Source organism: Neovison vison, chromosome 1 (assembly GCF_020171115.1).
Source record: "Neovison vison isolate M4711 chromosome 1, ASM_NN_V1, whole genome shotgun sequence".
Classification (NCBI taxonomy): Eukaryota; Metazoa; Chordata; class Mammalia; order Carnivora; family Mustelidae; genus Neogale; species Neogale vison.
Genome location: NC_058091.1, coordinates 295,498,550 through 295,525,626, shown reverse-complemented (window position 1 = coordinate 295,525,626; position 27,077 = coordinate 295,498,550). Strand labels below are relative to the sequence as shown.

Here is a 27,077-nt window from a genome sequence, read left to right as displayed (position 1 = left end):
AAAGATAAATGTTAGCTTTTACCAACATATAAAAACTCTGCCATTTGGAATTTTTGTATTTAGGACATAAAGTGTGAAAGTCACCTAGCTTCTGGCTGAGTAGAATAGTCCTGGGAGATGGGGGGAACATTATTTTCTTTGATGACTATATTTCAAAGGGATAGCACCCAGGTCCTTTAAAAAGGCAGTTCTGGACTGTAGAACTGGCCAGAAAGTTTCAAAAGATTTACATCTTAAAGGGGCAAAGAATGAATTTTCAACTTGTTTTTAAAAGTAAATGCTCTAAGAAAAGCTAGGTCAGGGGCCTACTGTCTGGAAGGAGCTTATCTAACTTTAAATCAAGAAGTTTTGTTTAGTAATTCAATTTGTAGTCTGACCCCTATATGATTAAGCAATAGACTATTAGGAGTTACTGTTCTGAATCTATTGTTTTCTTGTAATTTATGTATTCTGTATTTTTAGGTAATTTATATAGAGAAAAAAAATCGTGCTCTCAAATCCAATTACAAACTAATTTCCGCACAGACAAAATGTTACACATGTTGGTATAAAATGATCCTAGATTACACCACTCCAAAGTGTTTCCATGATAGATTTTCACTTTTCATTATCTAAAAGCAGATATTCAATTTTGACAATTTAAATATTGGAATTCTATGACAGGATACAGTGTTCTTTCTCTTTTTTGAGAAGTTATTTATTTATTTATTTATTTGAGAGAGAGAGAGGGAGAGAGAGAGCGCAAGAGAGAGCACAAGCAGTAGGTAGGGGCAGAAAGAGAGGGAGAAGCAAGAGCCCCACATGGGACTCAATCCCTGGGTTCATGACCAGAGTCAAAAGCAGATGCTTAACCATCTGAGCCACCCAGATGTTATTTCAAGATAGTCACACATAGTATCAGCAGACCATTAAGTAATGATTATTAACCCTAGAGAATCAATGTAGAAGTACTTATAAGAAGACTTGGTGATTGGCCTTCATCAATCTGTATGGTCAGTGACAAAGCAGAGTAGGAAATGCATGTTACTCAAACTCCATAGCCCATACTCCTTTTTTTTTTTTACACATGATGAATATCTTATCACAATTGTATATCAATAAAATCTGTATATGTACTGTAATAATGTATATGTAATATATATACTATAGAATAAATTTCACTACTACACAAAATAATTAGCATATACTATTTCTTTTTTTTTTTTCCAATTTATTTATTTTCAGAAAAACAGTATTCATTATTTTTTCACCACACCCAGTGCTCCATGCAAGCTGTGCCCTCTATAATACCCACCACCTGGTACCCCAACCTCCCACCCCCCCGCCACTTCAAACGCCTCAGATTGTTTTTCAGAGTCCATAGTCTCTCATGGTTCACCTCCCCTTCCAATTTACCCAAAAGCACATACCCTCCCCAATGTCCATAACCCTACCCCCCTTCTCCCAACCCCCCTCCCCCCAGCAACCCACAGTTTGTTTCGTGAGATTAAGAGTCACTTATGGTTTGTCTCCTTCCCTATCCCATCTTGTTTCATGGATTCTTCTCCTACCCACTTAAGCCCCCATGTTGCATCACCACTTCCTCATATCAGGGAGATCATATGATAGTTGTCTTTCTCCGCTTGACTTATTTCACTAAGCATGATACGCTCTAGTTCCATCCATGTTGTTGCAAATGGCAAGATTTCGTTTCTTTTGATGGCTGCATAGTATTCCATTGTGTATATATACCACATCTTCTTGATCCATTCATCTGTTGATGGACATCTAGGTTCTTTCCATAGTTTGGCTATTGTGGACATTGCTGCTATAAACATTCGGGTGCACGTGCCCCTTTGGATCACTACGTTTGTATCTTTAGGGTAAATTCCCAGTAGTGCAATTGCTGGGTCATAGGGCAGTTCTATTTTCAACATTTTGAGGAACCTCCATGCTGTTTTCCAGACTGGTTGCACCAGCTTGCATTCCCACCAACAGTGTAGGAGGGTTCCCCTTTCTCCGTATCCTCGCCAGCATCTGTCATTTCCTGACTTGTTGATTTTAGCCATTCTGACTGGTGTGAGGTGATATCTCATTGTGGTTTTGATTTGTATTTCCCTGATGCTGAGTGATATGGAGCACTTTTTCATGTGTCCGTTGGCCATCTGGATGTCTTCTTTGCAGAAACGTCTGTTCATGTCCTCTGCCCATTTCTTGATTGGATTATTTGTTCCTTGGGTGTTGAGTTTGCTAAGTTCTTTATAGATTTTGGACACTAGTCCTTTATCTGATATGTCGTTTGCAAATATCTTCTCCCATTCTGTCAGCATATACTATTTCAATATTAGCTTCTAAAATGAGAAAGAAACACAAACTAAGATTTAATAAAGTTAGAACAGTCATTAAAAATATTCAACACGTTGGGGAGGGTATGTGCTATGGGGAGTGCTGTGAAGTATGTAAATTTGACGATTCACAGACCTGTACCCCTGGGGCAAATAATACATTGTATGTTAATAAAAAAATTTTTAAAAATATTCAGCATGTAAATTTGAGAGGAAAAGCAATACATATCCTGTGGGAAATAAGTTTTTTGTCTGTAATGGAGATTAAATTAAGAGGTATTTAGAAATTGGGTGTGGGGGTGTAACAGGTGTGTTAAGCAGCAATAGTAATTTACTGAAGAAGAAAGTAATTTACTAAAAAATTACAAAGTGGTAATACCACCTTGAAAATGTGAAAAAACAGTCTTTAATTTGTTATTTAATTAATTTCTACTCAGTAGGAGGTCCAGGGGAACCTAATTAATTAACATTTCTCCCTAATGAATTCTGATTAATTAGAAGTTCATTTAATCAATATATTCTTCAAATGAGAATAAAAATATCACCATATTTCTTCTATAGCTGGACAGAAAACTTGCTTTTTATGTAAGGATAAGAACTGTATTAAAAAAGAAATCTTCATAATGAATTCGTATTATCCTTATTTTCTCCCTTATCTCTTATATGTTCATATAGCTGGAGAATCACTCCCGGTAGGAGGTGGGTAAGTGAAGGGCATCATGGTGGGAGTGAGGAGGCAGGCAGTGGAGAATTCCTGACTCATTTATCTTAAAAATCAGGAAAGGAGAGAAAAAAACATGGTTGTATCCATCCCAGATATTTACTACAAACTCAGATGTGACGAGGGCTGTACACTTTCAAAGTGTATTTTATTAGATCTTCTCCTCAAATATCTTCCTCAGAGAATTGTTTCAAATGGGCCATGTGAGAGTTGGGGGAGCTGGGAAATGTGCCCAAGGTAAAATTCCATTTGTTGATAATTTGGAAATATTCATTGAATTTGCAGAATTTACCTGAAGAAGAAGAAAAAAAAAATTCCTTGGGTTTTGAAGGTCTTAGAACACGGAGGTTAAATTTTATCAGTCATTTGCCTTTTTATTAAGAAAAAATATAGCAAACACTTGACTGCTTACGAAGGGGTAGGAATATTTATTTCTTATACCAGCTCTGTAAGCTAGTTTTCACTAGGGTCACATTTTTCATGATTGGAAATCAAATGTTTGAAAAGGTTAAATATCTTGGCCAAAGTCTTTAGTATAATTAAGATTGATGGAACTTTTATTATAACCCAAGCCAACTAAATTTAACACTCATGATTTCGTCACTCCTGAGTTTGCAATCACATTTAAACACCTTGAGAGTATTCTTCTAATATATTGTTGAAAACAAGAAGGTTTTATACATATTCATATTTAATTTCATGCTAAAAATCTAAAAGATACAGTATTATGCTTTCCCAAAGTATTGAACTTGGTGTCAGCAGAGCATCCCATAAGGCTAAATTGCTTAAATTATTAACATTTCTGAGGATCATTTCATTAATATATGATACCTGAAATATAGTATCATTATGTTTTTCACCAACTGTTAGGGGCCATAGAGTTGCCTATAAATTTGTATCCTGCTACTTTTAGATTCTTCAAAACAGGAAAAAGAAGATATAAACATTAAATATCCTAACTGTGCTTATCACATGACCATAACATAACACTAGTGCAGAGTGTGTTGGATTAGCATAAACATCCATGACTAAAGGAATGAGATAATGGAATTAGTTATAAATAATTTATAAAAATCCACTAACTTAAATGTATTATATATATAAATAGATGGACATATTTAAAAAATAACATAAAACATATTTTTATGCCATTCCAAAATTACTTAAATGCCTTTTTATTTTTTATTTTATTAAAGATTTATGTCTATTTTTTTAACAGAGGGAGAGAGAAAGCACAAGTAGGGGGAGTGGCAGACAGAGGTAGAGGGAGACGCAGGCTCCCTACTGAGCAGAGAGCCTGATGTGCGGCTCCATGCAGGGCTCAACCCCAGGATCCTGAGATTATGACCTAAGCGAAAGGTGTACAATTATCCTACGCTAAACAGGGACCCCTTAAATAGCACTTTAACAAGAAATTATAAAACAGCACATATATATTTCCAAAGTGGTCAATTTGAAGAAATTATACTCAAGGATGTCTATAAATATGATCAGTTCATTACAAATTTACTGATAGGATTTTATATTTGTATATTATTAATTTCATCATATTACTGTGTTACAAAACTGACAAACTTATTAGTTGTGCCCAAATTAGCTCCCTGAAGTACTGTAAAAACCTTTACAAAATTGTTAATTCCAATGGGACTTTATCTATTTCGAATACAGAAAAGCAAGTAAATTTCTAAGTTAGTTTTATGAAATGATAAAATTCTGTCCCCAAGTTGTGAAAAACTACTCCAAAAAAGCTATATACCAATGATCATTTATGAATATAAATTCAGAAAAATTAAATAAAAATAGCAAACACAGGGCGCTTGGGTGGCTCAGTGGGTTGAGCCGCTGCCTTCGGCTCAGGTCATGATCTCAGGGTCTTGGGATCGAGTCCCTCATCGGGCTCTCTGCTCAGCAGGGAGCCCACTTCCTTCTCTCTCTGTCTGCCTCTCTGCCTACTTGTGATCTCTCTCTGTCAAATAAATAAATAAATAAAATCTTAAAAAAAAATAGCAAACACAAATTGATAGCATAGTGAAAGAGTAAGAAGATTAAAAATTATGATCAAATGGAGTTTCTACAACTTAAGAGATCCAAGGGCTTCGAAAATATTAACTGTTTTAATATAATCAACCATAATAACATAAGAATCATATGATAATCTTCATAAATTATAAAAATTAAAAGTATCCATTTATGGTAAAAGCACTAAATAATAATTGATAGAATAATATGGTTTCAGCTAAAGATCTGTTTCACAGAGAAACATTAAAAACTTTTCTGCTAAAGTCAAATACATAATGGCCCATTTTTCGCTGCTCTTTAAAAACAATGTGGGAAACATTTGTCAGTGCAGTTAGACAAGAGAAAAAAAAACACAAATTTGAGAGAAAAGAACATTCCCTATAGGAGAATGTAATAGTCTGAACAAATCAAGGAAAAACACCATGAAAAATAGGAAAACTTACTAAAATAATAGTAATGAAAAAATACATTAAAAAATTGATAGTTCATATGTATGCAAACAAAAGCATATTAAAAATACAGAGAAAATCCCCAATTACAGTAAAGAAAAATTTTAAAACATGACTAGAAAGGAACCTAAGTAAACCCAGAAAAAAATCTATTTAAAATGAATGTTAACATCTATAAAACTTATTAGAATCGCATGAAAATTGTCTTGAAAAAACTAAGAAAACATACATGTTGGATAAGTGATATCATCATAGGAGTTGGGTAGAGCTAAGAATGGAAGAGAAAAAGAAAATTTCCATAAAAATAAACTCTTGAGAGTCATATAATCTAATTATATGCACCGATCTCCTTAGATTTGTCTTCAAACTGTTTAAAAAAAAAGAAATTAAAAAATGCATTTATAATAGAAATCTGCGTCACTTGGACAATGACTCTATAATTGCTTATATTGAAATGTTTATTTTTTGATGTGATAATTTTATTAAGGCTACATTTTATTCTTAGAGACATCTAAATAAAATATAATAATTCTCCCATTTGTATTTATTTTACTTTAATTAGGGAACAGGGAAGTGGAATTAGATAGGAATAGAGACGAAGCAAACTGAACATGCATAATAATTGTTGGTGAATTGCAATATTCCTTCTACATTTTATTTATTTATTTTTCTTAAAAGAATTAAAAATGTTTCCTAGTTTAGAGTATAAATTATACTGTCAACCTATACTTAATAATTTACATTTACCCATCCTACAACCAGCAAGTAGTCAAGAAAATATAATGCATTGCTTATATCCTTTATCTTGAACACTTATAATTACTGCAACTAAACTGATCCTTTTCCATACCCCCTCATCCCCACCAAACTAAGGTGAAAACTGACCTTAGGTAGGAACAATAAATCTTTTTAATCCTTATAGAAATCTTGTAAGATATATATGGACATCACAATTTATCAATGAAGAAACTCTAATTTCAACTCTTCAAGTTCCTACACTTATCACTTTTTTTTTTACCTTAAATTAGAATATATAGACCCACCTGAATATAAAGGCAGTTCAACTTTAAAACCCAAAGAATAAAGTGTATTCTTTGTATTCTGGCCCCTTATATTTTCACTGTATTCTTTCAATTCTACAATAACCAGACCTTTGCTTTATTCCTTAACAGCCAAAGGGGAGCACATTTATTACTTATATCTTCATTTTGATTCCTGCATGGTAATTTATTTCACCATGTTGTTCAATTAACAAGACTTCCACAGGAATTCCAATTAATCTTTCTTTAACCTGGGCCTATTTGGCTTTTTTCTCAATAGTACAGAATATTTTATATTCCAATTTTTCAATGTAAAGCCAACCTGAGATTCCATGTTATCAATAAGCCAATGACTTTCTTTTTGTGTTTTCATGTTTAGCATTTGTTTGCTTATGTCTTTCTAATTCAATATTTTTCTCTGTGATCTCTTTTGGAACCTATAGATCTCTGATCCAGTCCAATGTTATGCTTAATAAAGGCTTATTAAAAATATAATTAAAAACACTTTCTTGACATCATAATAGATGTTGTTTCCATCCAGCATTTTATTTTGTGGAAAACCAAGGAACCATCATTTTAATCATAACGTTAATATAAATGTAAGGTGCATTTCTTGTGGGAGATATAAACGTAGTTGTTTTCATTTAATTAAATATGGCAAAAGACCTTCAGAATGAAGTATCTATATTTAGAAGGTTAATTATCAATTCATAAAATGACCTTGAAAAAGATGTGCCTGCCTCTAGACTACAAACAGATGGACTTTTATGGATCTTAAGGAGCAGCTTAATTGTGCCAATAAAATCTAATATGGAACAAAATGGGTTAGGTGAAATTCTTAACCATCACTAATTAGGCATATGCTAGAGATATTAAAATTACCATCAGACCAAGAAAATTTCATTTATTTTCCCTAAATTCTGATAATAATTATAAGCTATTTTGCACTATGGTTTTCATTTAGAGTTAGTGTCCTTATAGATTAATGTCAAAATCAAAGGTTCATACTGAACTCCAGGAGGCAATATATAATGCCAGTTAATAGCACAGGATTTGGAGTTAGGGAGATTAGACGGATAGGTCTCAAAATGGGACAAATCTTTTCTTCCCTGGGGGACTTTTAACAATATTTACAGATACTTTCAGTTGTCACAAATGAGTAGGAGAAACACTTGCTACTAGCACTGAATGAGTAGAGGCCAGGAGTTCTACAATGCACAGGACAGTTCCTCATAAGAATTATCTGGGCCTCTAGTGTTCATAGGGCCAAGGTTTAGAAACCCTGGGTTACAGTATGTTCTCTGCTGTGCAATCTCCACATTACTCAATTTTATCAAGACTGAATTTCCTCATTCATGAAAGTACATAAAAATTACATATATCCTAAAGGATAATTTTAAAGATTAACTAAAATAATATTTGAAAAACAACAGTCAGTGAATAAAAAAGAGCTCAAAAAAAAGAGTTCTTTTCAAAACTTTTCCCTCACATGTACAACTTGCCACATGTAAGATTTTCACACTCTTCATAGTCACACAGAAAAAACATGAACACATTTCTCACTGTCTATTAAATATTTCAGACATAAATAAATCATTAAATTAATTCCCTTCTGCCTCTTGAACTCACCATTTCTTTCTATCATATTGTCATATTTTTCATTAAGATTAACTTTTTTTTTATCTGGGCTCATTACAAACGTTTCTACCTCTAGTCCTCTGCCCCTCAATAGCATTGTTATTACTAGTCTTATAAGGAGTCTTAGGAAAATCAGCTTAGATAAGAAGGAGATCCATGTTGGCTGGAGATTTATCCCACTTAGCTAAATCAGAGGAGAGCCAAGTTGAATTCTGGAAGCATAGCAGGATGCTGAAAATCTCCAAAATGTGGATAAAGAGCTGTGTGTGTGACTTTTGGCTTCCGTGCAGGATGTAAAAAGCTCAACACTGCATCACTCTCACTCTTATGAGTACAGCAACAAAAGCAAAGCAACACACACATGCACACACAAGCACACACACACACAGAGGGAGGGAGAAAAAGATTAGGAACACTGATCAATTGAAAAATTCAAATTTTTATTGTCCATCAAAGAACTGAAGTTACAAGGTGACCAGACACCAGTAAGAATTCTGGAAAAATATTTAATTAATCAGTAAGAGGACTCAGAAAAATACTGTACAATATTTTAATGCCCTATACACTGAGAAAATTGCCAGTCTCTCTCAGGTTTTTCTTGAAGAATGATACCACACAAACACACACACACACAATATTGCAAGAGTCCTGAGAAGCTGTCACTCTTGGCGCAAGCTCGGGGGCAGCATGAATACTGACCACCATAGTAAGGGAATGGACACACGCAAATTATTCTCATCTTTCCTTCACAACAAAAACCTAAAGCTTTTGGGAATGACAATGAATTACTTTACCTGAAACAATATTGGAAAATAACAGAATTGGAAATTTCACATTGTAACTATCTGATGACCAGACTTACATTAAAGTTTCACTGATCACAATAATGTGGTTGGAAAAGGTATAGGCATATAAACCAAAAAATGGACAGAAAGCCCAGAAATAACATTACCCAAATTTGTCAAGTGATTAAAATTCAATGAAATTCAACTTGACAGGAAATAAAAGATACTTTTTTTTTAACAAATTGTGTTGGAATATTCAAATTTAAAAAAAAAAAACAGAGTTGTACAAAAAATACCTAAAAATAACTCATTCTCCTAAATGTGAAAGCTAAAACCACAAGTCTTCTAGAATAAACATGGGAAGAAAACATTTGTGCTCTGAGGATAGTTGGAAAATATTTAGATATGACATTGAAAACACAATTAAAAAAATCGTAACAAATTAGACTTTATCAATTATAAAATAGGTTGCTCTTCAAGAAGCATTATAAAAATTAAGAGTCATGGGGGTGCCTGGGTGACTTAGTTGGTTAAGTGTCCGACTTTTGATTCTTTATCTCAGCTCGGGTCTTTTTCCATGTGTAGCGCGCAGAGCCCAGCACAAGGCACGATCTCACAACCCAGAGATCATGACCTGAGTTGAAATTGAGAGTCAAATGCTTGACTCTGAGTCACCCAGGTGCTCTCTCACTCAGGTCTTGATATCAGGGTTGTGAGTTCAAGCTGGGCATAGAGTCTACTTAAAAACAAAACAAATAAAACAAATAAAATTTATAATCATAGAATAAGATAATATATTTGAAAATTACACTTCTGTCTATGGTTATATTCAGAATTGGGAAAAAAAATCAAACCTCAATGATAAGAAAATAAAACATTAGGCTATCCCTGTAAAGTTAAAAAGTGCCATAAAGAAAATGAGTAGGTTAGAGATTTATTGGAAGTATCATCTCCCTCTGGGTTTTTGCTGATCCATGTGGTCTATATTTTTGAATTTGAATTAGACATAGGTTGGAAATATAAGAATCAACAATATGGAGGCATAAGGTTGGAAGTTAGAACAGATATCTTTGTGTGGATAAATGCACTCTGAAAGGCAATATTTTGAGTGGATAAAATAGTATAAAACCAATAATTTCAAAGAAGGAGGAATTGCCACTAACACTATTTTCTAGATCCTAACCAGTATTCTTAGATAATAAAAAACTAAGATAAAATAAATCATATAAGAATTTGAAAAGAAACACAAATTTATAATTAAGAGATAATGAAATATGCATATAGCATACCACAAAAATGATAAGAAATACAATAAATCTATAGGGGACAATTCCTAGATATACAGAAATGAAGATAATATTTAACAAAAATATTTTAAAAATAACAAAATTGTTTTATTTTTCAATAAAATATACAAGATACCTATTAAAACAGAAATATGGATCCTTTCCTGCTCTAAATTACCCTAGGCCATATGAAAGGTTCTGGTCAATAATAATAATAATAATAATAATAATAAATTTAAAAAAATTACAGGCAGAAATAGTGTTTTTCAACTCCAAAATCAGGGAAATCGTTAGCTATCATTAACCACTTCATTCCTTCTCTCCTTCTATGCAGGGGAGGTTGTTATGTCCCATGTGATATCATAAACAGCTAGTAAATGCTCTATCATCCAATGTCCCAGAAGGATAGATGTGCCAGTATCCCCTGCCAACTTACATTTGACATGATATATGAATAAAAAACAAAAACCAAACCAAACCAAAACAAAACAAAAAACTTTTGTTGTATAAATCCATTGAGAATTTTGTTGACATTGTTAGTATTTCTGCCCCATAAACTATGCTTGCTAAATCAGAATATTGGTATCAGGAACCAAGCCCATGTTATTGTTATAAAGCAACTAAATGTGTAGCAATAGTTTGCAAAGTGAGATCTACTGAGTAGGTTGAAAAACCAAACATACTATCCAAAATCATCGTAAACTTTAGTCAAGATGATAAAAAATTAAGGGGCGCCTGGGTGGCTCAGTGGTTAAGCCTCTGCCTTCAGCTCAGGTCATGATCCCAGGGTCCTGGCACTGAGTCCCCCCATCGGGTTCTCTGCTCAGCAGGGAGCCTGCTTCCCCCCGCTCTCTTTGCTTGCCTCTCTGCCTTCTTGTGATCTCTGTCAAAATTATAAATAAAATCTAAAAAAAAAAAAAAAAAAGATACAAAATTTAAAGTCCAGAAAATTCAGGCAATGTTACATAAGCCAATTGTTTCAGTTTCCTTTTGTTAAGAGGAAGATAACCCTTCTTATAATTTCCTTGGTTTACTTACCTTCAAATGTGATTGACCAGGGGCACCAGCATGGCTCAGTTAAGTGTCTGCCTTTGGTTCAGGTCTGATACCAGGGTGCTGGGATCAGGGACCCTGCTTCCTCCTCTCCTGCTCCCCCTGCTTGTGCTCTCTCTTTCTCTCTGTCAAATGAATAAATAAATAAAATCTTAAACTGGATAGATGAGGCTATCTCTACTATGGAGTGCAAGTTGTTTTACTATGCCAATTGAATGTTAATCACACCTGAAACACTCTTACAGAAATACCCAGAGTAATATTTAGCAAAATTTCTGGTTCAGTCAGTTTGACACATAAAATTAGCCATCACAATGTGTCCATTACTGCATTTACATGGTATATGTAAGGTTTCTGCTTAATACTAAAATGCCATAATTATTTCGATTACAATATTCAGGTCACATTTAAAAATCTAGGTGACGAATCTCAAGGTCATGTAAAATTTATTGTGACCAAAGTTGAAATCAGTTGAATAGAAGGTAAGAAAATAAGTCAGCAAAGAATGTCAGTGACCGAGCAGAAATACAGCTCAACCATGAGCCAGAAGAAAAATCAGCAATGTCTTTATGGTCAAAGAGAAGACAAGAAATTATGTTCTTGGAGAGCCTGACAATACTACTTCCTTTAGTTTCCTATTAAAGTCCCTATTGAGGGGCGTCTGGGTAGCTCAGTCATTTAAGCATCCGCCTTCAACTCAGGTCATGATTCTGGGGTCCTGGGATCGAGCCCTGCATCGGGTTCCCTGCTCAGTGGGGAGTCTGCTTCTCCCTCTTCCACTCCCCCTGCTGTATTCCTCTCTCCCTGTCTCTCTCTGTCATATAAATAAATAAAATGCTAAAAAAAATAAAGTCCCTATCGAATGAGTCCAAACTGGATTAGTTTATTTCTATGTCATACGTTTGGTGAGCTCCAAGTAACAAGGGGAAGATTGAAGGGACACATAATTCTGTACGGATGAAAAATGTAAGATAGCAATGTGTTATTTATGTTAGTAAGAAAAATATTGTTGTTGTTTTTTTTAATAAATTAATCCCTAAATACATTGACTTAGTGCAACAGCAGTTTCTTTTCTTCTTACTTACATGACATCCAAAATAGGTTTTCCTGGTGAGTAGATGGCTTTGCAAGTGGCTATTCAGAGACCCAGGCTCCTTCCCTAATTTGGTCCATCCTGATTTAGAACTCTGAATCCTCTGAATTCAGGCAGTATGTTGGGTGACAAAAAAAGGGGAGGTAGATAATCATGTATGAGAAGTATTTAGGCCTAGGCCTAGAAGAGACCCATGTAGATTCTGAGAGCATTCTATTTGCCACAACCTGGTCACAGACAGGGACAGAGGAAATAAAATCTGACTCTGTCCAGCAGTTTTTTAAAAAGTGGGTTGGAGAACAACTAGGCAGTTTCTGCTGAAACTGAGGAGTGAACCACTGTTACTTTTGAAGCAATTAAAAAAAAAGGGGGGGGGGCAAAAAATACGAGACTGTCTCCTCTGAAATCTGCGTGCATGGTATACTGCATTACCTAAAGAAAATGTAATAAAATATTAAAATTTTAAAATAATATTTCCTTTTTCTCTTTTTTTAAAAAAGAGTTTATTTGTTTACTTGGCACAGAGAGAAAGATCACAGGCAGGGGGAGAGGCAGGCAGAGGGAGAGGTAGAAGCAGGATCACCAACAAGCAGGGAGTTGATGTGGGGCTTGATCCTAGGACCCTGGGATCGTGACCTGGGCCAAAGGCAAACACTTAACCAACTGAGCTCCACAGGAGCTCCTTAATTAATATTTCTCATTTGTACAATGAAAGTTCTCATTTATTTTCTATAAAGTATATATTTCTCTGATATATTTATTCAAGTAAAGATATGTTTTACAAAAATTTGTCAATACATATAAATAGAGGAACAGCCATCAAAAAAACAAAAATTCTTATAAAAGCATATCATAATGGTCATGGCATTTGCCTGATAATATGTGGCTAAATTCTGGAGGTAGTATTTTTAACCCAAGTGAACAGAAAAAAAAGCGAAGTCATGAGTTAGATTCTGATTAAAAAGAAAATCTTCCAAAAAACCATGGAAATCAATAGGGACTTAAATAAGAATAATAATAAAAAAAATACACAAAACCCGTCAGGTTCACTAAAATTGGGAAAAATGAAAATCAAACTATCCAAAATATTTGATTTTCCTATTAGAATTTGGAAAAGCAATTATGAGAATAAATATTGAGTTGAAGGACAATTTTTAAGGGTAAATATTAATTCTGGAAATTAAAGAACAAAAAGATAGGTAGAAAACTGCAATAAAAGACTATTATCTCCAACCAAATCCTTTCCAAAATAAGGTTTAAATTATATATGTGTGTGTCCATTGGTTTGTACAAATGTGTATTTTATACATTGTTTATAGTGACAAAAATATGTGATTTTAAGTTTGTAGTTAACTATTAGTAGTGTCACTTTTAGTCTGGGTGATAGCAACAATGAATAGTATAAGTGTTTAATAAGCTTATGGTACTTTACCATATATTATACATCACAAAATATTGTTGATTTAAGCAAATGTTCATAAAAATAATTATATTAAAAAGGTATTTTTGGTTTACTTATGTATAAGTATTGAAAATATATCATTTAAAAATGTATGGATAATGAAAAAAAATAAACAATATTTTTTCTAAACTTCTTTACAGAGTCTAAATTTTCTGAATCACTTTTTAAGTCAAAGCAATAGAAAATACATTTTTTTTACATTCAGTATTATCTCTTTTCAATAAAAAGTTCTGAGAATAGGGATTTTTTTTTAAAGGAGTGTTTTCTGTTTAAGGATTTTCTTCCAAAAGTCTTCAATATTTTTCCAAGCTGTCGACATCCACTCTTATGTTTTGATACTTGTTCTACTTAATCCATGTTTCCTGCAAGTGTATGTTTTCATACAACAACTAGGATTCATGTATCTGCTTTCACTGTTTCTTAGTTTGTTGACTAAATTGTTCAGAGTTTATAGTTGGGCAGTCACACCACAAGAATTCAGCTAAGTTGGCACACGCTGTTCTGATAGCAGTTTCAAAGGCCATTGACTGTTAGACACTTTCAGTAATATTAAAAAGTGGAAAAAAAAAGATTCAACATAGTAATATTGACTTCTTGAAAATGAGGATATATATAGTCACACAGGTGATCAATTTCTTCTTTTGCCAATCAGTTTATAGTTTATTAGAACAGTTTAATGAGAGAAGAAGAATTTATAGAAATATTGGATATAGAATCAGAAGGTAGGAAGGAGCATTTTCCATCTTGCTATTAAATATGAAGCCCTTATAAAAAGAAGTATAACTAAAATGATACACTTCATATAATCAACCACACTGTTAGTTTAAAAGGGTTACATTCCAGAAGATGTATCATACTTGGCTAAGTGAAATAAGTTGTATATAAATGTATTCTTGTTCAATACTTGTCAAATTTTTATACTCAAGAAAACACATACTTGGGTATTTAGTGCCTAGGGCATGCACTTACACTATGGATTAAACTCAACTGCCAACTTTAAGGTATCTCAGAAAACGGAGGCAACAAAAAATTAGCAAGTAAAATGCAGTAGGGAATGCCGTAATTGAGCATAGAACACAGTATAGCGGATGTACAAAAGATCAAATATTGTCAAGATACTCAAATATTTTCACAGCTTGAATTTATGGGATTTTGTTCAAGAGGGAATACCAGTGGATAAAGCTATCCCAGACACATGAAATAACATAAGCCAAGACACAGAAGTGTGAAACTACAGAGAACATTAAAAATAGATGTAGCTTGGCCCTGCGGAATTTATTCACTGGCTTTAGAGAAATGTTGTATTAGCAAAAAGGAAAAATAATGTGACTAGAGCATAAGACGTGAAATTAAGGAAATGTGTAAAATCATACTGAATAAGTAATCGACCTCTGTCTGAAGTAAAACGATAAGAAATATCTCTCCATAGATAGCAAATAAGTAGAAGTCACACCTAAGGGTCATTTGTGTTGTACTTTCTCTTGGGGATAAACTTGGTTTTGGTAATAAATTTGGTTTTGGTTGCAACATAGGTGTGTCCTTGGCCTTTGTTGATGAACTTAATAATAGTACTTACATGTGAGACTCCTTTACCTTCAGCTGTTAGACACTACCTAAATTTTAACTGAACTCTTATGCTGAATACAAGCTCTAAGTTTTCCTTAAACCCTGGGCTGCTGTTTGTCTTTATTCCCAAGATTACGTATATAATTCAGAAATCTAATCAGATTCCTAGATATTCCTATTTCCTATGTCCCTTAATGAAATCTGGTCTATATATCTTTATTTTCAACTATTGCTTCCCTTTTATATTTGTGAATTTTACATTGCTGCCAAAGTGGGAGAGTGACATCTAGTAGGAGAATATGCTTAATAAGCCCAAGAATGTGAAATAGCCCCAAAGACCAGTATGTAGACTGTCTCAGTACACTTGTATGCCTTGGACACATTTGCTTTGGGTCATTACTCAAGACCTGAAGTGGACTCTTGTCTTTCTTCTTCTTGTTTCCCTGAGAATTGGTTTGATGATTCTATCTACTATGAAGCGGCAGTGAGTAAGACTTACTGATGGAGGCAGCTGGCATTTGGTTAAGATAGAGACACACGAGATATAAAAGCAACACATTTTTTTCCAACTGTCTCAGTTCTCACAGGGTTTTCTCAGTTGAGTCCTCACCCCTACCCAGGCAAACTCATCTTTATACATATACTCTCATCATCATCCTAAATAGCTTTTCTATCTTTTGAAATTGCACACTTTTACCAACAATAACTTAGCACTGTGATGCCATTTTGAGGAAATTCTGATATGATTTAAACTGTCTAATAGTTGCCTTAGAACAAAAAGGCAACAAAATATCTAACATTTAACAGTCAGCCTTTTTTGATTGGTATGTAGAAAAATCAAAACCTAATTTAGACTCCAAAATGACTTTTCTAAATGATTTTTTTCTGGTGCAGACTAGTGAAACATATGAAAACAAACAAAAAAAATTCAGACAGCTCTATTCTTAGAAACTGTCATCTCAAAGGACCAGCTTTTCCCCCACATTTACTCCTACCTCCAAGATGGAATTTTAATTCAAAATAATAATCCTCTTTCTATCCCCCAGCATACATTTTTAAGGTCAATGACCTATGGTTTGCTGTCTTAACACATTGTTGCAAGATATGAAATATACTGTCAAAAAAATCTTTCAAACTCATGAGACTAAGGGGGAAAAATCAGAGGAATGCTGAATTCTTCTGGGAGCTTGTAATCCTGGTCTTCTGAATTTATAAAATTGAGTACATCATTTAGATGATCTTTTAATAGCCAAAACTTGGATGGAGACAATGACTGGGAAAAGAAATATCCGAAGAAGGACTGAAACTTACATGGATATCTCGGGTTCTGAGAATAGATTTTAAATAGCTCAAGTGATAGGACAAAACATTTTCAAGGAGATTGCAGAAATTTTGTCTTAAAATCTAATTAGACCTAAATGAAGTCTTATAAACAATGAAGTCAGGGTGTCATTAGATACTTCAGAAATTACTTGAAAAATACTTTTAGACAATCTTTGGCTTAAAACCTCGGGATTTTCCCAGTTGAAATATGAGACTGACCACAGGACATGGAGAGCAAGTACAGAAGAAGAAATGGGCAGGCCATTCTAGATTGGTAAATAGCTGATTTAAAAAAGCAGCAGAACTTCCATACTGTAGATCTTCACACCTGCCCACCAGAATTTAAAAAGTTTATACAGAGACTTTAATGGGCTTCAGTCATAGGTACCTTCCAGTTGCTCTCAAAACACATTTGTTCCCTTAAGGGTGCATCCAGAAAATAGCTCTCACTGTGGGAACAGTGGGCAGAACAAACATTCCAAGGACAAGGAAGGAGAGAGGAACATTCTATCACCTAGGTCCTGCTCTTGGGTCATCTAGTAGTCACGTCCTCTCCATGGTCTTGTCCAACAATATTGTTAGGAATAGCACTTGTCAAAGTCAGACAGGCAAGAAAGACTTTACTCAAAAGATTATTGAAATAGGGGAGAGGGACTGAACTCAATACTACTGAAATGAAAGACTGGAGAATTTTAAGAGCTGGGATGAGGGAAATTGTAGACAACCTGTACTTGCTCATTGACTCTCCTCCAGTTTTAAAAAACTTTCAATATCTTCATGACAGGAGATAGTTTTACAACTGAGAGCAAGTTACACACTGAAGTTAAACTCAGGCCATTCTAAGGAGACTGGAAGATGGGGAAGGTATCTCCTACAATGTTTACATTTCAAAGAGATGTTTCCCAAGTTCTTGAGGAAGACGTTCCCTGGGCTTAAAACTAGCAAGTGACTTCTCAGTGGAGTTATACACTTTTTCAAAGAGTTGAGAATGAATGTGCAATTACAAGTTAATGTTAAGTAAGTGTTTTAAGAGAAGGGAGGTAAGACTGTCTTAGTCTGCTTAGGCTGCTATGACAGAATACCATAGACTGGTGATTTAAACAATTATTTCTCACAATTCTGGACACTGGGTGGCCCAAGATTAGAGTATTGACAGGTTCTTTTCTTTTCTTTTTTTTTTAAGATTCTATTTATTTATTTGACAGAGAGAGAGATCACAAGTAGACAGAGAGGCAGGCAGAGAGAGAGGGGGAAGCAGGGTCCCTGCTGAGCAGAGAGCCTGAAGTGGGGTTTGATTCCAGGACCCTGAGATCATGACCTGAGCCGAAGGCAGAGGCTCAACCCACTGAGCCACCAGGTGCCCCGGCAGGTTCTTTTCATGTTGAAGACACTCCTCCTGGCAGTGCAAATGTCTGCTTTCTTACTGTGTCCTCATATGATGAAGAGAAAGAGAGCTCTAGTGTCCCTTTTTCTTCTAATAAGGGCACTGTCCCTAGAGGATTAGGGCTCCAACTTTATGACCTCATTTAACCTTTACCACCTGATCATGGGCCCTATTTCCAAATATAGTTGGGGTCTGGGGCTTAGCTCATCTAAGTCTATAACTAAACATGTCCAGTATTCCTGATTCTAAAGCAAAATAAGAATGAGACTCATGGTGGAAAGAAGTAAACAAATAAGAAAACATTGTTTCCTGTGCCAGATCCTGTAATTATCCTGTGCAATACGTCAAACAGTAAAACGATACTCTTGCAGGATCTGAGCGTTTACAGCAAAATTGGGATCTTTCACACTTGCTTGCTTTTTATTGATGGGCCTTGACAATAGTGTCAAATAAAACTACCTACCCCCAAATTAAAATACTATTGAAAAAGTGCAGTAATTTTCATGCAAATGGTCAGAGGTCTTCCATGGATATAATTTCATAAAAACATAAAGTTGGATTTATTTATTAGGTATGATACACTGATCACTTACTATCATTAATACGTTGAATTTAAAAACAAATAACAAGTGTTAACATTCTCAGCATCTCAAATCTAGAATAATTAGACAATATTTTGTTATATTGTGATCTACTATTTCACCCACTTTATCATCATAATGTTACATGCTGCTTTATTTAATTCGATAAATTTTATTTTCTATTAGAGACCAATTTGGAAAGGAATATTTGAAAGAAACATTATGCCTGTGCCTGCATAATACTGACAGCGAATGCCTCCTTAAATTGTGTGCCCTATGTGCCTCGTTTGCCACATTCCAGCCCTGGCCACAGTAAATAAGAGCAAGAACAAGTTTGAGTCCACAAACATGAGCAGAAGCACGTGGGGACAAGCTGACACCGATGTCAGTTTACTGCATTTTGCCTTGATTTTATGGGTGTCTTGTATCAACCACCTGAACACACACAGCTGGACCAAGAAACTAAAGGCAGATCCTAGGAAAGGTGATGTATTTACAGGGCCAGTAGCTGTGTCATGTTAATAAGATAAACAAGTAGATAAGTAGCAATATATCTGATCTACAAAACAGCTGTCGCTTCACTTCTGTCTTTCAAATACCTTGTATAAGAAGTTCTCCTATGACCCATCCGAATGGGAAATTAGCAAGAAAGAGATTTCTGAGAACTGCAGTTTAGACTAGCCAAGTGGACATCTAGCAAAGTCACCCAAGTAGGTTTGATTGTTATTTAATATATTAAAATATCTGTATTTATTAAACAGGTTTGTTTTCTACTTACTTAGAATTTTTTTTAACATTCTTTATATATTTGGGGGGTGCCTGCGTGGCTCAGTCAGTTAAAGCCTCTGCCTTCGGCTCAGGTCATGATCTTAGGGTCCTGGGATTGAGCCCCACATCATGCTCTCTGCTCAGCAGGGAGCCTGCTTCCCCCTCTCTCTCTCTGCCTGCCTCTTCCTACTTGTGATCTCTCTATGTCAAATAAATAAATAAAATCTTTAAAAAAATAAATTAAAAAATATATATATATATTTGGTAAAATGAATTACTAGGGATTATTCTCTGAAGGTAATATGAAAATATTCAGAAGTAAAGTTTTTAATAAATATTGAAAATATCTGATTGTTACACTATTTCATGGAATAATTATGAGGATGGAAGATACAATATTTAGGGTTTCGAGATGCTTCATTGGTTATGGTTCAGCTATTTTAACTTACATACAAGTTTTATTTTGCCATTCTGTTGTTTGTCCTTCAAACACTGTCAATTTTTTTTTTAAAGATTTTATTTATTTATTTGACAGAGAGAAATCACAAGTAGATGGAGAGGCAGGCAGAGAGGGAGAGAGAGGGAAGCAGGCTCCCCGCTGAGCAGAGAGCCCGATGCGGGGCTCGATCCCAGGACCCTGAGATCATGACCTGAGCCGAAGGCAGCGGCTTAACCCACTGAGCCACCCAGGCGCCCCCAAACACTGTCAATTTTTTTTGCAGTTGATATTTTCTGGGAATACAATAAATCAATTTTTAAAAAATTTCTTTCATCTGTGAAAAACACTTTGTCAACTCCATATTGAAGAATTGTCTTTGCAAAATTACCTCTAATAGTAAGCTGTTAGAATTACATTGTTTTCATGTTCATATTAGCTAGGTAAGATTTGTTCTTTAGTCCATGATAAATATATTTCAGTACTACAAGAATAATAAGGCTTAGATGCTAATTGGTGAAAGAGCAAGTATAAATGTGTAAGTTTTAGATTAATTTATTCTGGGTTCACTTACCTTTCCATAGTAGCTTGTATTTAAAGATTTTTATTTATTTGACAGAGAGAGAGAGAGAGGGAAAACAAGAAGGGGGAGTGGAAGAGGAAGAATCAGACTCCCCGCTGAGCAGAGAGCCAGATGTGGGGCTCCATCCCCAGACCCCGGGATCATGACCTGAGCCTAAGGCAGAGGCTTAACAACTGAGTCACCCAGGTGCCCCCATAGTAGCTTATATTTAATTTGCATTATGTTTATATCCAAACTAGAGTCTACATATTCCTGAAAAATTAAATATTTTGGTGCTCTTACAATATTAAGTGAAGTTAGACTCTGTTGTTAACCCCTGTTATTATGTAGACAATCGCTAAGCTTAAAATAATTCCACAATATTGTTATGAGTTTCTATGGTGACAAAGAGCTTATATTGATAGATAAAAATAGATGACGAAGTGATGGTGTTTCTTGCATTGTAAAATTTGTTACCATTATCTGGATAACTTCTTCATTTCATGCATTCTTCCCAGTTCTTCTCAAAGTATATGAAAACTTAAAACAGACTCTTTTGTGGAACTCCATAGGCTTTGCAGCTGGTTAATTTGTTCATCGCTAGTAGTGCTGGAACAACCCATGACACCTAAATGCACTCTCTGGCACACTGTGGGACTGCTAACACATCATTACAAATGCCGCTGTTAAACTTTCCTGGAATTATGTGTCCCAGGGAGCTAATTTATAGGCCTGAAGGATTTAATATAGGTGTTGAGTAAGTTGAATTTGGATTTCCCATAATTGGCAAATGTTAATTGAAATGTATTCTCATTTGTCAGAATAGATAATCAGTTCCAGTCTTCAGCACATTCATTCCACAGTTTTCCCCATTTACTTTCAACATCTTACTAATAACCTTTATATGAATTTGAATGTGATATTGGCCAGTATGATCTTTCTCTGATGGAGGAACTCTGTGACACGTGGTACATGAAATAATTTTCTGAAAAGGAAAGAGTTTTGTCATTATGGCACGGAAGGCCATGTTAAATCCTGCATTATTCCTCCCATGAATTTCTTGGGGCCATTACGATGTACTGGACCAGTGTCTAAAATCAGAAGTGCATCATTTTCTGGTTATCAGGACTGGAGCACACACCTGAAATGTAGTTAAGTAGTCTTTCTATTTCTAGGAAATATATATATATATATATATTTATATATATATATATATGAATAGGAAGGTTCTATTTAACTTTGAGTTTATATTATATAAATATAATTATTATATATTTATAATAGCATAAATGTATGTTATATTATATGATAATATATTAATCCTACTTCATCAGAACATTCAATGATATTTTTCATTCTATTGGGAGAATACTAAAATTTCATGAGCTATTTCTTTCTAGATATAAATATTGAAAGTGATCAATGTCTCTTAAGGCGGACTTACATGGGAGGAAATTAAGTGAATCTTCTGAATCAATTAATTCAACACTAATAACAACCATGTGATATTGGTACTATTAGTATTACTATTAGTATACTATTAGTATTCTCATTTTATAGAGAAGAAAAGCAAAATAAAAGGAGGCTAACTTTGAATTTGGACTTTTATGAACTTCTCTCTATTCCTTTCCAGAAAGAACAAAGTGTGAATTTTAACTGCTAGTAGCTAGGAATTCCAATGAAGATCTCAGTGCAGTGGTGACCTCCTAAATAGGTAACCAGAAAGTTTCTTTTCTTTCTTTCTTTCTTTTTTTTTTTTTTAAGATTTTATTTATTTGACAGAGAGAAATCAGAAGTAGGCAGAGAGGCAGGCAGAGAGAGAGAGGGGAGAAAGCAGGTTCCCTGCGGAGCAGAGAGCCCTACGCGGGGCTCAATCCCAGAACCCTGGGATCATGACCCGAGCCGAAGGCAGAGGCTTTAACCCACTGAGCCACCCAGGCGCCCCAACCAGAAAGTTTCTTGATCAAACAAACTAATTATTAACTCAACACAGGTATGATGAACAAGGCTTTGATAAAAGCTTAGTAAATCTCAGAAGGGGGAGGACAATGAAATATATTTGAAGAACTTTTAGGGTCTGTGTCCCGTCAAGACTCAAGTCTATGAATGTGGGATACTAGTTGGGGCTAGGAATATTGTGACATAAAAGTTTAGGATTATGAGCAAAGACAGGAAATGATCTTAAGTTTTCTGATAGTCAACTGCTTGTTCAGGTGAACAAAAATTTTCTTTTTAGGAGAACTATTTGCTGAAATGAGCAAATTACATTGTCTTACAGGATTTCCCTGAATCAAATACAAAATCTAATTACTGGTCTTTAGCCTTAAATTCTTGACCAATAATGTCTAGGGAAAAAAGTCAAGAAGAGTCAAAATGGTAGGAGGGTGGGTTCAGTTCTCAGTTAAGGTTGCTAAGCAATTATATTAATGCAAGTAATTTCAATTCTCAATACCATTCTCAAAAAGGAAAATTCTTATCATATGAATGAATTATAAAGACTTAAAAAAAAAACTTTGTAAAGTATGTTCCAAGTTTTTTAGAGTGCTTAAGTTTAGAGGAATCAGTTCATTAATCTTGTGTCAAATGAAAAATCCTATTAATTTGCCACACATAGCTATTTAAAGTTGAATTTTACTTAATTCAAATTTAGAAGCCAATTCCTTAGTCACGATAATCATACTTTAAATGCTTAATAGCCACCTGTAGCTAGTGACTATCATGTTAGACAACTCAGAATTATAGACCATTTCTATCATCAAAGGAATTTCTATAGTACAACATTGATCCAAGATAATTCTTCATATTCTGAGAGTTGATTTAGAATATATTCAGCTTTTACAAATCATAATTGTCATTTCTGGGCTTTTAGAACAGTAGTCTTATATATGAATAGGATCAAGGCAATCAAATTGTCATGTAGTAGCATTTTAAATTAATTATTATTTTTTCATGTGAATTGACAATGTATTGTGCATTCCAATTTTGTATCAAAATCCTATTGATCTATCAATTTTTCATTTCACTATTTTTAGATAAAATGCTATTCGGGGCAGTAGGGCATATATACTTTATTCTTAATGGTTCATTGAATGTTCATTAGATATTTATGGGCACACTAAAAATAATATCACTGAGTCATTTCTGGGAAATGTAAAAATACATAAGAAGAATGCCATCATGAGCTATAAAATTTTAATGTATATTAAAATTAAACACCTATGACTTCATAGTTTTACTGTATTCCATGATAGAAAAACAAAAAGCAAGATTTACAAGTAGTTGATGGCACATAATTTCTTTCAGAACAGAATAATTTAGATGGAATTATAAGGGAACAATTAGCAAGTTGATTTTTGACTATGAAATTGTTCATTGCCGATATTTAACTAAACCTGAGCATTTTGAAGTTGCCAGATAGACCATCTGATGAAGGCATTAGAGGGACTTTTTGGTCTGAGTCCAGACTAATAAATTATCACCAGTTCTTATTTCTTTTTTTTATGAAATACTTTGAAATAATAAATAACTAAACATTGCAATTAAACTTCATTGAGTCAAGTACAATAAATTAAGAAACCAATGCAATAAATTATGAATTCTGTCACATATACATGTATGCATTCTTCAGCTCCAAATTGGTTTGTAGGGCTAATATAAGGAGTTATATTCTTACATTTTGAATAACATCTCCATAAACCGAGCATCTGAAATTTAGTGAGGATGTTTTCCTTGATTTTTAGTAATTCCAAAATTTCACTTTAGTGCCTTTTTCTTTTTTTAATGATCGCAGTAGAAAAGTCTGACTCCTACTGTCTAAGTTGGTGAAAGCAGAGACATCTCCCCCCAGTGTTCCACAGTGTTCACCAAAATGACAGATGTTCCAAGATCATGCAGATGAATTTATCTTGCGCTTTTTAATGGAAATTCTCCAAACTCTTATTAAAAAACAAACCCCAAAAAACACCACAGAACAAAAGAAACCTCCTCCATCTCAGCAAATTGTTCGTTCAGCAAGTGCGCCTTCCTGGGCCATGCGGTGCACCTGTGCAGTGCAGGTCACTCTGGTCCCCAATCCCGCAGCCCCTCCTCCGCTGGCCAGCAGCTCATGGTCTAGACTCTGCACCACTTTGTCCTTCTCAGCCCAACAATGCTAGAGTCAGCATCTCTGGCAGCTTGTTCAATTAGATCAACAAGGACATCCACCACAAGAAGGAGCTGAAGTTCTTCCACGTGACTGAGGGGCTGATTCAGAAACTTCTGACCCTGAAGGAAGCACTTGCCCCTTCTGTGAGTCCTTGTTGCTCACATTGAAGGATGCTGACTTTCAACTTAAACCCATGCTACTTCTTGTGGGCCAGTGCAGTACTGGCAGGCCACCTTCATCTGGCACCTGTTTGAACAGGACTTCCCAGGAACTCACATCTGGCCTTACACACCACTGACTCCTTCATTGTGGTGGTACACAGGCCTCACCAGGGGCATGTTGCCCAGCTACATGCTGGTGTGGATGTGCGGTGCCTCTTGTGCTAGCTCAACACTTTTGGCAATGGATTCTTGGGCAGGTTCATGTGTGCCCACTGCCCAACCCAGTGCAGGACAGCATATGCATCATGACATATCCGGGGTGCTGTCTGGAAAGAAGTAGTGCATCAGCAGAGGTTACAACTTGTGGAGGTCCTCGAGTAGGCCACAGAGTGTATCAACTGCATCATACTGCTTTTTGAAATCCTTAAGCAGACATCTTTGAAGAGTTATCAAAAGTCATCATGGCCCTAAGGATCAGGAGGACAAGATATGGGCTCTGGTGAGCAAGGTCCACCACACAAAGACCCATCAGCTTACACTGGCTAGGGGAGCCTCTTGTGGTCCCTGGGGAAGATCAACACCCTTGAGGTGGTCAACTACTTTTGCTTTCACCTGCTTTCAGTCCCTGACAACCATTGGCTTTCCTAGGCCAGGGAGCAGAGCCTATTAAAAGAAATCCAGTCTCTGCCCCCAAATACTGTCCTCAGAAAACTCAAAGAAAGTGGGTGTGGCTGGCCAACATCCATGCCTACCTACATCATTAGCTCCCTCAAGGAGGAGATGCCCAATGTCTTCAGTAAAGAGAACAAAAAGAATAGGTGAACAACCTGGGAGAGGCCTACCAGAATATTGCGTGGGAATATCAGATCTGCCCAGTGATTTCCCAAGCCTCTTCAAAATGCAAGAACTCCTGAAGACCCAGGACTTTACTGGATTCCAGGCCTTGAAACCCGAACTGCGAGATGTGATGGTTGACATGTTAACCAACAATATCCCCAGGTTGATGGTAATGGTTTTCCAGAGGCATCCTTGATGCCGTCCAGGCTGTGAAGGGCAGTGCCTTGACTGGAGGTATTAACAGGCTTGTTTAGGCAGGAATACAGGAAGGGATGGGCAGAGGTTTATTAATGACATAGAGTGGACTTGTCCACCTATAACAATATATATACTATCTTCTAAACACTGTCCTGTCAACAGCAAGATAATGACTAGATAATTATTACCAGTACCACAAGAGACATGGTGACATCCAAGTTGCCCGTTATGTGCTGGGGAAGGTCTGGAAGCTGGTAGATTGGACTAGAGCAGGCTATTGGATGAGGAATTTGTATGAGACAACAACTTCATTAAATTCACACTGGAAGACCACAAGCTACCTACTGATATACCCCCAGACCTGATCCCAGCCTACAAATGGAGGCAGGGAGTGACTGGCCATATTTTGGGTCCCCGTGTTCATCTTGTCATCTCAATGCCTTGCCAGGAAGAGGTTGAGGAGGGAAAGTGTCACTAGTTCTCTGTCTGCATAAAGACAGAGCAGATGCTTCCTCAGTGTTTAAAAAGGTAAAAAGAAAAAAAATCATAACATAAGAGTACTGAAATAATATCTTAATATCTACCTACTACTCACTTGAAATTAGTTCACCATGAGCCAGTTACTCCATTAAGCTCTTCAAAATAGATAATGTCTTTTCATAGTTACTAAAGCTCAGTGAGAAAAGTTACGTCAAATTTTGGTTATATAGGATTCTGAATCTCAGTAAGATACAACTTTGTAAGGAGTTTATGATTAATACATGGTAGAATAAATTTCAAATCTGAATTTCAAGTATCCTTGATTTCTAAAGCAATGTTTTTTGGTTCCAGTTATTATATCCATCTTCAGGAAATTTAATACTTCACATCTGTTTAGCAAGAACTATCATTGCCTCCGTAATTAAGGCTCTTCTTGACAAGCCATCTTAATACTCTTCTTACCTCAAGCAGTCTTATTGCATGCTTATAGATCTATTTTTTATAATCAGTTTTGCTGTTTGGGAACTTCACATAAAAGTGCATTCTTTTGCCTGGCCTCTTTCATGCAACATGTTCAATGTTCTTGGGATTCTTCTTCGTTGTTGCCTGTATCATGGTTGATTCCTTTTATTGCTAAAAAAATTCCATTACATAAATGTGCTACAATTTGTTTATCCTACCTTTTATCCATAGATTACTTCCAAGTTTTGACTATTATAAATAATTGATTATTTGGGGCTGATGATGGGTAAGTTTGATCACAAAGG

General features: G+C 35.2%; 1 pseudogene; it reads left to right on the top strand.

Moving 5' to 3' along the window:
* LOC122895205 overlaps positions 1–25,828 on the top strand; it is an 86,946-nt pseudogene extending 61,118 nt beyond the window's left edge.
* Positions 25,829–27,077: the final 1,249 nt, after the last annotated feature.